General features: G+C 39.9%; 1 protein-coding gene across 7 annotated transcripts in view; it reads left to right on the forward strand.

Annotated features, from left to right (window-relative positions):
- BBX (BBX high mobility group box domain containing) overlaps nt 1-12875 on the forward strand; it is a 279825-nt gene that overhangs the window by 230845 nt on the left and 36105 nt on the right. The gene's annotated exons all lie outside the window — the stretch shown is intronic.

The raw sequence follows: 12875 nt of genomic DNA on the forward strand, positions 1-12875 counted from the left end.
GAAATATGCTTCCTCAGTTATTTTTTTATTCCTTGTGTATTTGATCTTCATTTTTTCTTGAACAAAGTATAATATTTAATTATTTTGGGTACCTCTTTAAATAAGTATGACAGGATATTGAGGAGGATTTTTCCTGTGGCCCAGAATTGATGCCGTTGTCTGATATCCTAAGGAACAGCTTTAAATTTACACATTCTATAGGGAAAGCAATCAACAAGCCACCTTCAGTTTGGGCTAGATTCTTCTCTTGGGATTTATAAAGAGACAGCCTTTTCCAGCTGTCATCCCTTCTACCACTCCAAGGGTTTCCCCTCACGTCCCCACCATAACCCCATGGGTGGGGCTATCATGGGCTTGGCAGTCATCTGGAATATTGTGGCTTTTCTCCTTGTCCTGTGGAGGAAAGCAGGCAGTGCTTCTTTCCCTTCTTCACCCCTGGCCTCTGTCAAGCAGAGTGAAGACAGCTCTGAGAGAACCCCTGTTAAAGACTAGGGGTAGTACTGCAAGAAGTGTCTTCTCATGTTTTGGCGAGAAGCAAGCAATGTTTTAGACGTTGATTTACTGCGGTGCCCTTCACCTCTCTGACCAGGCCAAAAGAGAACTGGAGGAAGTCAGCAGCAGGGAGAGACTTAGAATAGCCTGATGCACTGTCTTGGCATTGCAAAGATGCATGAGTTTTCCAGGAGCCAAGTAAACAAGTAGAAGGTAGTTCAGCTTGATCAGGCAAGAGGCCACGGAATGGTCGGGGGGAGAGGGCAGGCCTGGGACCATCACATCTCTCACTTGAGGACACTCTGAGGAACTCCCACAAACAGGAGTGATGTTCAGCTTGTTTGCACCAGGACAGCTGTCCCGGTACTAAAATACAAAATACTTCCTATTGTTGGTAAAAAGACTGGGACCCTACCCCTTGAGTACCTTTGCAGTAACTCTGCTAGCATCCCAGGTCTCCCCTATCCTTCTAGCGACTGGACAGCACAGCAAGGGGCCTGCAGCGCCCTGTTCTAGCCCTGAGACCACATCCCTTCTGATCGCTTAGCACTCCTGCCTGTTAAATATTTTGTATATTGTCTCTGTCCTTGGCATCTCTGTCAAGGTCATTCAGTCTTATGTGGGGTTAGCAGGAACAGACAAAGACATAACCATGCACAGTTGGTTTTACCTGCACCATTCCTTCCTCTGTCCTCTCAACCAGAGGCTATATGTCTTATGAAGGAAGGGCCAGGAACCAGCCCCAGAACTAACCATTCATCCTTCCCAGCTCCATTCTGGTGGGTGGACATGGGAGAAGGAGTGAATGAGGAGCCCTCCCAAAGACAGGATTTGTTGCTTGCAAGAAAACTCTTCTCTTGGAGAGAAGCAAGAAATATTGTAGGCGTATATTTATTGCTGTGCCCTACACCCACTTCAGCAGGCAAAAAGAAAATTGGAGGAGGCTGGCAGCAGATAGAAGGAGACTTAGATTGGCCTGCACTCTCAGTTTGGGCATTGCAAGGACTGCTCCCCATTTCCCAGCACCCCAAGCCAGGAGATGCTCTGGTGGAAGGGTCTGCTTCAGGCATTTGATTGGCATTTTAAATTGGGTGGATTTTTTAAAATAAATTTATTTATTTATTTATTTTTGGCTGTGTTGGGTCTTCGTTTCTGTGCGAGGGCTTTCTCTAGTTGCGGCAAGCGGGGGCCACTCTTCATCGCGGTGCGCGGGCCTCTCACTGTCGCGGCCTCCCCCGTTGCGGAGCACAGGCTCCAGACGCGCAGGCTCAACAGCTGTGGCTCACGGGCCCAGTTGCTCCGCGGCATGTGGGATCCTCCCAGACCAGGGCTCGAACCCATGTCCCCTGCATTGGCAGGCAGACTCTCAGCCACTGCGCCACCAGGGAAGCCCTAAATTGGGTGGATTTTTAATAGCTGAAAGTGACCTGAAAATTCTGGAATCTATTCCAGGTATTTTTCAGGAATCTACTCCAGCTAGGAAGGGAGATTTGGCATTGTGCTGCTGAGGTCAGGGAATTGTAAAAAATACAGTCCTTTATGTTTGAACCTCCATGAGGTTCATACTGTTCAGTTAATCAGTTCATTGGCACAGGTACTATAATGTATTGTGTTTCCTTTCCTTTTGAAATTAATTAGGTCAGGTCACATAAAGAATAGCAAAGCATCCTCCTGGAGATCATTGTGTATTATAATTGCTATAGTTGGAGAGCACACAGAAACATCTTTATCTGTACATTTTAGTAAAGAAAATTCTACACTTAAAGATATCTGTTACTAATATTGCCTAGTACAACAAGTGGAGCAGTTTATTCATTTATTCTAACAAACAGTAGTTTCTGAGGGCCTACTCCGTGCTATTAACAGCGAGGTTGTTCAAGCTACCTGCATATGGATGTACATTGAGATAACCTGTGAGCCTTCTTCTGAGATCAGTGGTTTAGGAAGACCTTACCTCGAGATCCAGTTTTGGTGTTTGGAGTGCCATGAAAGGCTGGAGCATAAGCCTAAAAATATTACTATTTGTTTTACTTCTAATTTTTTTATCTGCAAATAAGTTTTATTATCTAACGTAAGATAATAATGACCGACATTTATTTATTTATTTATTTATTTATTTTAAAGGTAATTTTTTTTTTTTTAACTGGGTTTATTTATTTATTTATTTATTTATGGCTGTGTTGGATCTTCGTTTCTGTGCGAGGGCTTTCTCTAGTTGCGGCAAGTGGGGGCCACTCTTCATCGTGGTGCACGGGCCTCTCATTATCGCGGCCTCTCTTGTTGCGGAGCACAGGCTCCAGACGCGCAGGCTCAGTAATTGTGGCTTGTGGCTTACGGGCCTAGTTGCTCTGCGGCATGTGGGATCTTCCCAGACCAGGGCTCTAACCCATGTCCCCTGCATTGGCAGGCAGATTCTCAACCACTGCGCCACCAGGGAAGCCCTGACCGACATTTATTATCTACTATGTGCTAGGCACTTTTCTAGGTACTTTATATGTACTCATTGAATTCTCACACCTGTCCTTTGAGGTAAGTACTATTATCATTCCTCTTTTCCACAGTAAGAAACAAAAGGACAGAGAGGTTTTGTGACTTGCCTGAGGTCATATGGACAAGAAATGTTAGAGCCTCCGTAGAAACCCAGTCAGTCTCTCCACAGCCGGGGCTCTTCGGCACTGTGCTCTTCTGTCACCTTGTTTTAGATGAATATAAAAGACTGTGCAAGTTACTTGTTATAGGAGTTTGCATGTTATAGAAGTCTCTGTGGAAGACAGCCTACTCCTACACATATGTGTATGGCTGAATAAGATGACAGATTGTTCAAGACTGCTGTCAAAGAAATGGAGCTGATATTTCCTTTTTTAAAAGTGATTCTACTTTTGAAACTGCCAAGATACATCCTACACCCTTAAATAAGTAAGTGCCTGTTTGTGAATACACTTTGGAAGATACGGTGAGGACTGTAGGAAATTACAGTGTATGCCTCCTGTTCTCCAGGAACTTATTCTCCAGTTGCAAAGAGATAAAATATAAAAAGTTAAGGGATAAGAAATAAATTAATGGTGCAAGTGGTTTCACAGGAAAGCATGCAATGAAATGAGGAAGGTCAACTTGAGTGATACCAAAGTGAACGTGTAAAACCAGGAAACGGAGAAATTAATATCAACTGGAGTGCTCTGGGGACCCAGCACAGGGGAGAGAGCGTGAAGAAAGATGGTTCTTGATGAAGGAGTTGTTGAGGAACAGAGGTTGAAACTAGCATCCTTTGGGCCACATCCAATTTTGTTAAGAGATGCTTTCTTTGGCCCACAATTTGTTGACTTGCATTATATTTTACATTTGAATTAGTGGCTAATATTTTAAAATTATAGATTTCAAATAAATGCGTACTCTGACCTCTCTTGAAAATGTAGAGGGTCTGGAGACACTGGACCAGCCTTTCTGCATGAGAACAATTGGTCAGAGCTGATAAATGGCTGCCCCCTTAGAGAGGTGTTTGCTGTACAAATGTCACCATCCTCTCCTTTCCCTACTGAGCCCCGACTCTGAGTCCAGCAGTCATTGCCAACATCCATTTACACTTGTCCACACCCCTTTATACCTAACCATCCAAACACAGTAGAGACTGTGATTTATGCATAATTAAATGGAGAGATGGGGGAGATAGAGCAAAGAGATAAAGGCAGGCAAACATGAAATAGGTAGATGACAAGTAAATCAGCTGGGCAGAGGGGAGGGCTGTGCTAGGAGATATATGGAAGGTGAAGGTAGAGTGTAGCTGCAAGTCAGAATTGGGAGGGTGTTTAGTGTAAAGCAGAGAAATTTGTACTTGAAAATAATGAAGGGCGGTTGAAAATTTGGAGCAGGGGTGTGCAGTGGTGAGAGCAGTGCTTGGAGAGACTCACTTGGCAGCTGTGTAGAACAGAGTGGAAAACCTCTGTGGACGTCTGGGTGTGGGAAGACAAGAACCAGCATCTGGGGAGCTGGCAGTGGGCATGGGAGGCTGCAGGGGATTCAGGTGGATTTGGTGATCGAGTCAATGTGAGAGGTAAAGCAAAGGGGAGTCCGAGACAACTCCAGCTCTGAACCTGAGTGTGGGAAAAGAATGGCTTCCAGAAGTTTACCCTGATCTTGGAGCCCAACTTCAGGAAACCTGGATGTTTGTGAACTGAGAGGGGGCCCCACAAGTAGAAAAGCAGAAGTGAAAGATGCTGAGGGGGAAGGGATAATTGAAGAAATCCAATACTGAAAGAGTCAACACAAGGGGATTGCCAGCTAGGTAAACAGTTGAGTTTGGAAAGCAGAAACCCATGTTCCTCTGAGCACAGAAGAAAGAAAGGTAAAAAACAGTCACCCCAGGATTGCTGGATTTGTCTGTGTTGTACTTTTCTTCTTTATCTCAATTTGTGAAACTGATAATCTGTTACGGTGAAGTTGAAGAAAGAGAATGCTGGATCTCTCTAGACATACTCTTCATATATATAAAAAGCAAGATTGTAGATATGGTGGGTCCAAGGGAATTGGAAAAGTTGTCATTAACCCTATTTATTAAAAAAAGGATGAAGACATTTTCAGAGACCTCAACACCCTAGTTTTTCTTGCGTTCTAATTTGCAAAAAACCCTTATAATTAAAGTCAAATGGGTAGGTAAAGATGAATTTATTCTAGTATCTATAAAAATTAAATCTTATGGAAAATTATGGCTCACTTTAAGAAAAGATGAGTTATGTTAAAATTACAGAAATTCTATACTATACTGAAAAAAGTAGGAAATCCCACCCCCCCCCCACTACCAATTATAGGTGGTATTTGATTGAGGTATGACTCCAGTCAAGTGTTCTGTTGTGTCCTCATATCATTGATGTGCATTATCCTTTCACCCTACTGTAACCCCCTGAAGCCTAGAACCTCAACATGTAGTTCCCAAGTTCTCAGCTTCACCTGCACTCTTATCGTAAAATTGAATTCTAACACTTAACGATATATTAGAGGGGACCTTTTGTTTGAAAGTGGTGTGTTTCTTTCCTTTTTGTGCTGAGTTGCAAGTCATTTTTAGAAAACTCCTATTCTAAAACTTTTCGTTTTATTTCCAATTGCTCCAACTTCCTTTTGTAGGAACTGAAATATAGGAATGCACCTAATGACTTCCTTTAACACCTTTTGGGGAGACTTCAGTAAATGGCCTTTTGGAGCAAAGGCCATCCCCACTCCATCTAGTGTCTTCTTCAGAAATGGTATAGTTTCTGAAGAAATAGTGAATAAACATTTAAACCACCATTTCACCTGGCCTAATTGTTTCAGCAAACCAAACAGTAAGCTACTTAATATGCACAGATTTTAGTGCTGAGAGACACTTAGACCACTCTTCTGTGACCAGTTATCTTTTATAATAAAGAAAATTGAATTATCTTAGCAGTGATGCTATTCTTTATTCTCTGAAACCATCAGCCAGTATATTTTTATGGCAAAAACATTCTGGTTCTATTTAATTATGGGAGACATGCACATCTTGGAAAAACACCACGAAATGCCATCCTAGGGTTATGTCTACACTGTTTTGGCAGATAATAAGCCAGTACAAAATGATTGTAAACATACCTTGGCTGCAAAACATTTGTTTTGTACTAAAAAGCAGAAATTTAGAAATGGAAACTTCTTGATTAATGTCAGTGGGTCTGTTTGCATACTGCCTTGTTTTTAATCTAGCTGGCTCCTTTATAACAGACAATCAAAGACAAAATATAATTAAGAGTGAAATAATATGGTACATTTTGGAACTACTTACCCATTTCTTTGTACCAGTTAAGGGCATCTTATCTTCTTCTGTGGTATTACTTCTCATCTAGTGCACGATTAATTATTTTTCACTGGCTATTTCACTCAGTCTTTTAAAGCAGGACACATTAAAGAAATGAATCAATATCTTAACATTTGTAGAAAGGAATACATTTTTAAATGTCTTTAAAGAGATAAAAGCTTGGTGCAGCACAGATATATTGTGTGTTTAAAGCCACTACCCAATAACAAACCCTGAACCTAAGGTGTGGTCATACCTGAAATGAAAATGACAGCCTCCCTGAACTCAGGGACACAGAAAATAATCCCTCCATTTTATCTCATCCCTTCAGTATCTTTATTGATTTTTTTTTCCTTTGCAATCATTTTGAAGAGGATAGTCTTTTATATGTCTATCCCACGTGTACATCCAAAGGATCTGGGTTTCAACATAATGATTTTTGTTTTTCTTTTGGGAATGAGTTACATTTCTTCTAGCACATCACTATCAGGCCACTCTGACTACGCAAAACAGTAAGAAACTTCAGTGCAGTTTCAGTTGTCAGAGGTAAAGTTAAAATATTGGTGATTAGTTTTCACTGGTCCTCCTGGGAAACATAACTAAGGACAGTGTGATCACTGGTCTAGGCCAAACAGCAGCATGGTCATAATTAGAATTGTTTTTTATAGACTTGTTAACTCTTTCCTGGTATTAATCAGAATGCATTTTAGATTCATCATTTACCTCGGAATTAATGAACCGTTCAATTCAACACAATTATCTGTTGAATGCCTTCATTTTTTTTACTAGGATATTCTTGGAGGAGAATACAAAGGTGAACAGGATACATTTTGTGCCCCCGCCCCCGGAAGTTACAGTTATTAAAAATAGAGTAGTTCCTGAGGGAATAGACGATATATATCAAATATTTATGCCCAGCATTTGATTGAAAACATTAACATTTTAACTTCTTTGAATACAGCCTTGGGAATTCCATCCAGAAGGTGTCCTGCAGATGATTTTCCGTTCTCACTTTTAAAGAAGGTTATTGTTCAATTTAAGATAATAACAGAAGAATAAATTGTCATTTACTAAGGCATGTTCTGTTTCAAGGCCTGATTAACAACCAGCCCTCTCTCTACTAAGGGCAAGTTGGCTAATTAATAGCAGACATTAATTCTGTACTTCCCACAGTGCAGTTTTATTCACTTGAGTTCACACTGATTTATGTTCTTTTGTGTCCACTGTGTGCTTCTCTATGTGCACTCCATGCATATGTACATAATGTAGTTTGTGTGTGCTTTCCTAGGTCCCACTAAAGTGTTGATATATGGACCCCAAAGTAGATGTGAGTAGATAATGCTTGTACCCAAAAGTAGAACTGAGCTTGATTATATCTTTAATAAGTGTTGCTTCTTGAAAGATAATTGATTTAAGATCTTTCTGAATCTGATTTTGTTGTATATGGTTTTCCCCGCGGATATAGAATCATTCAACCCTAGAATGAAAAACTGGAGCAAAGCAGTTAGTCTACCAGGGCTATGATGTCCTGTTAATGACACAGTACGAATATTACTACTACTAATAATAGCCAGCATTTATCCTACATGACATTAAGCCCCAAAGGGATGGTTGTCACAATACATTATTCTTGCTCTGTGCTAGACACTATTTTAAGTACTATACATGTGCAATTCATTGAACCTCACAGTATTCCTAAGGCAAGTACTATGTTAACATCCACATTCTGTAGCTTGAGAAACAGGCACAGAACGGTTTAGAGAAAAGGAGCTTAATTGGTGGCAGAGTCAGTGTGTTGTCATAGACAATCTCTCTAGAACCCCTGCCTTTTGGAACTGCCTCTCAATATAAAATTTGTTCACATCTCAGAGTGATGGCATCTTCTAAGAGTTACTACATCCATAGCTGTTCCTGGGCTCTGTTTATGTCATGTGAAAATACAGACTATTAATTCCTAGAAACTTTTGAAAATTATTTTTAATCATGTTTGAACTCATAGAAAAGAAGATGAAAACTGGCAATTATTGAAGTCTCCCCCCACCACCCAAAGTTATTGTCTAATGTGCTTCCCCAGAATCTCTGTACCCTGTATGCTGGCTTATATCCCAGGTGGCTGCAGACTGCCTTTCCTGGGTTCCTGTGTCCCCTGATTTCTAGCTGGGTTCAGCCAGTGGGAGACACTGGCAGAAGATTAGGGGATGGGAGGAAGAGAGAGGCTGGGATGTGTAGGGAAGGGGTGAGGAGGGGTGGGAGTAAGCAAAGGCATCATCTCGTCCATGTATCCAGCTCCCTCCAGATTGGCCCACCACAGGTCCATCTTCCACCAGGGACCTAGCCCCTGGGCTTCATAACACTCCTTCCCCCATTTGTCCCTACTGTGCCTTCCTGCTGTTGCTAATCCCTGGGTTACCTCACGACCTGCTGTTTCGGTATCCCAGTTCTTCGTGACCTGTGTAATTAATTTATTCCCTGCATTAAATTCCCTTGGCTAGATAAGCTTTAAGTTGTTTCTGTTTGCGTCGTTACACCCTGACTGGTGCACAAGCCATCCTCATTTTTTATTTTGTATGCTTATAAAATAGGCTAAGAGAATGCTAATGGCATACTGTATCCAGATTTCAGCAAAACTTCTGACGGACAATCTTATGATGTCCTTGTAAACAAAATGGGGGGAGTTTAGACTCGATTATTAAACCTTCTTAGATTGCTAGAGCTTATTAATGTTCAAATCAACCTGATGAAAGGGCTCTAGAGGTTTGCCAGAAGGCTCTGTCCTTGGCCATGACCTACTCAACTTTATTACCACAGATTTAGACGAAGACGTAAAAAGCAACTCTATCAAATGTGTCTATAACACAAAGCTGGAAGATAATTTAACTCAAATTTTGAAAAGATATACTTTGTAAGGAAAAATGGAAACTCTTGCATCTAGTTACAAAAAGTATAAAGATACAGAATGGGAGAGACCAAGCTTCCCAGCATAGTATGTGGGTAATCCAGGATTTTAATTGACCACAAGCCCAATACAAGCCAGAAGTTTTGACCTGTTTTTTAAAAACAGGTGGGATATCATATATTAACGCATATATGTGGAATCTAGAAAAATGGTATAGATGATCTTATTTGCAAAGCAGGAATAGAGACACAGACATAGAGAACAAATGTATGGATACCAAGGAGGAGGGGAGGTGGGATGAATTGGGAGATTGGGATTGACATATATACACTACTGTGTATAAAATAGGTAACTAATGAGAACCTACTGTATAGCACAGGGAACTCTACCCAATGCTCTGGGGTGACTTCAATGGAAAGGAATCCAAAAAAGAGAGGATATATGTATATGTACAGCTGATTCACTTTACTGTACAGCATAAACTAACACAACATTGTAAAGCAACTATACTCCAGTAAAAATGAATTAAAAATAAAAACAGTGGGGCAAGTTCATCTTTGGTTCTCATTAGAAGATTAGTGTCCTTATCAACTGACAAATAGTTCCACTCTTCATCTAGAGTATTACAGGAAGGCTAGGAACTTAATCCTAAGATACTGCTAAATTGAAACGTCATTGTTTTCCAGCCCTTATAAGCTTTATGTCATTTATGAGTTTTATTTGCACACGTTTGTTTACTTTTGCCTGGCAACAACCCAGCGGAGAATGTACTGTTACGGTCTCTCAGCCTTTATATCCTCATATGGGTTCAGGTATAAGCTACCTGCCTAGCTCACTGTGTGGCCTTAGGCAAGCAAGTATGGTGCTTGCACAGAAACCCAGCTTATTTCAATAAAGTCCATTCTCACTTCAGGGCAACCATACTGCATCTGGATAAGAGGGACCCAACTTTTGAAAGGTTGGGAAGCCTTTACATATAATGAGCAGTTATTCCAGGGGAAGAGACTCACGGGAACATAAAGTCTATCTTCTAGGATTTAAAAGTCTGTCACATGAGAGAAGGAGTGGATTAATTTAAGTGGCTTCAGGGAACAACCAGGACTGATAGGATTTATAGATTTTTGCTCAATATTTTAAAAATTTCAAACAGCATTGCCCTCTAATATGGTCACTGTCTTTGTGCAGAAAGTTGGATAACTCTCAGGAATTTTATAATAAAATGAATTTCTACATTAGGACGAATGTTAAATTAGATAACATTAGATAAGATAATTAGGTAAGTCTAGAGTAACACCCAACTCTTAGAGTTTGATTTGTGTTTGTTTGGGGGTTTGGTTAGTGAGATTTGTGATTTGTAATTATTTGTTTTATTTTTATAGTTTAACTTCCAGCCATGTAATTGTTTTTCTTATAATTTAGAATTAACATGCTCTATTTATGAAAAAACTTGAAGAGCCTGAAACAAGGAAGTAAAGCATGACTAGTGCTCGGGGTAATTACCTTCCCAAGAAATATTATGCTATTTCCCAGAATATGTCCCCAGAGTGAATGTCTGCATTTGTTCCATTTCATTCCTAGCTGTAGAATCCTATCAGGGGTGATGAGGAGAATTGTTTTGAAATATATTGAAGCTGAGAATAGAGTTTGCAAAGTGTTATTGGGTTTGCTAAGATGAACCTGTGCAAATGCAAACCGTTGGCAAAATCAGTGCCTGTGTGGCAAAGGTCCCTGAAGTGACTTATTAAAGGCCACCAGAGCGATAGTGGTTGAAAACTATAAAATTTACCTTGAGGATGCCTTTCTAGCCTTCTTCTAGCATAGTCTCTCTCCCTACCTGGGATAGTTAGATTCATGAAGGACTAGGATAATTGAGAAAGGAAAATAAAAATTATTCCAAAATTGATACAAAAACAGCAAATCTCCCCTGAGAATAAAGCATGCAGGGAAGATGAAATGTATCCCAGTGTTTCAGAATTAATTTAACATTTTGCTTTGATCTTTTTTCTGGTTAGGTTTAATAAAGGGAAGTTCTCAGTCTTCATAACTACTTGCTGAGGTCTAAAAGTTAACTTACATGATTTCCTGAAGAAGATAGCTCTGTTGTGAATTCATGATATTACACATCTTCCCTGTGAATGATCCTGAAGGGCTGGGTACTCGTCTCATGTTCATTTTTTTAAAAAAACCTTGCACTGTCTGCCTCCTCCCGCCCCTTCTCCAGCTTCTTCCGAGACTTACTAATCATAACATAATTCTCACGGAAGGATTTGAGATGTACTGAAAGTACTAAGGGAAAAAATGAGGTAAAATAGTATCTGATGTTTAATTCAATGTATTATCCATTTAAAAAATGAATTTTATATCTGTTAACAATCTCTGACAACTTGCCATTCCATAAAATGGTGATTTTTCTTTTAAAACAGATCAGTTTCCTACTCATGTACTTGATTTGGGGGGTTCAGCAAACCCTAATAGTCTTTTTTTCCTCTAAATTGACAGTGCAGAGTAGATAAAATGAGTAATGGTTAAGAATTCCTGTGCTGCCGTTGGCTTCATCAGCCTTGTAGTGACTCGTGATGAATCCCTCCGAGGGGCTGGGGGGCTGGGGTGGAAGCTGTCAGGAATCATGGGACAGACCTTATTGATCTTTGCACCTTTAGTGTCCCCCACTGAGCCTAGCACTGGGGAGCCTTACGGGGAGTGTTTATGAATGAAAAGCCAGGTATTGAAAATGAATTTTACAATGAGCTGTAATTTCCTCTTTTAGAAAATAGCTTTTAGATTGCAGTTTCAAGGTACATAGTTGCTGGAGAGGAAGATGGCGAGTTTCTCCTTTAATGTCCTATATGTGAAATTTGGGGAGTTTAAAAACTTAACCGAATTGCTCCCAGATGTGTTTTGGTGGTCAAAATTTTTCAGATTTTAGGGAAAATGATACAGTGTGTGTATCTTACAGTATGCCACTAATTCCCCTAATATATATTCAAATTCATGGAGATTTAATAGCAAAAACATGAATAGTCACATTAAGTCAAATAATAGTTCTGGTCAGAATTTGCAGCCAGGTAAGTTTGGATCAGATCAAGTTTGCCATCAAATGGGTTTTAAAAAAAAAACCACCCCCCACTTATTTTTCAGAGCTTTTGTGATCTTTCAGGTTATCTGTTGGCATTTGTGGACCTATAATGTTTTGTTCATTAACCAAAACCTTCTGTAGTTCTTTAATGAATCATCTTATCATTTCTAATTTTAAGCAGGTAGATAGAAATTGTTGCTATTTCTCTCATTTCCCCAAGAAAAAAGAAAAGGTAAATCTCTGAATAGAGTTTTGGGATGATTTACTAAGTACTGCCATATGTGCATCATCTCACTTAGACCTCACAGGATCCTCTGAGACAACTATGATCATCATTTTTATTTTACAAAGACAACAGAGGAATGAGGACTGAAATGACTCATTCTAGGTGCAGAGTTAGCAAGTAGCAAAATTAAGACTCAAACTCAGGTCTTTCAACTCTAGATCCCATCCTTCTTTTACCAAATCTTGTTTTCAGAGGAAAGCTTCATGAGAAGCTGGAAAGTGAGAATTTGAGTATATGCTCCTCTAGAGTTGAATGAATATATTACAAAGCCTTTTATTAATTTGAATAGTTTAAGTTAGTTTGGCAGAAGTGGACTTGTAAAGTTTGA

Source organism: Eubalaena glacialis, chromosome 6 (genome assembly GCF_028564815.1).
Source record: "Eubalaena glacialis isolate mEubGla1 chromosome 6, mEubGla1.1.hap2.+ XY, whole genome shotgun sequence".
NCBI lineage: Eukaryota > Metazoa > Chordata > Mammalia > Artiodactyla > Balaenidae > Eubalaena > Eubalaena glacialis.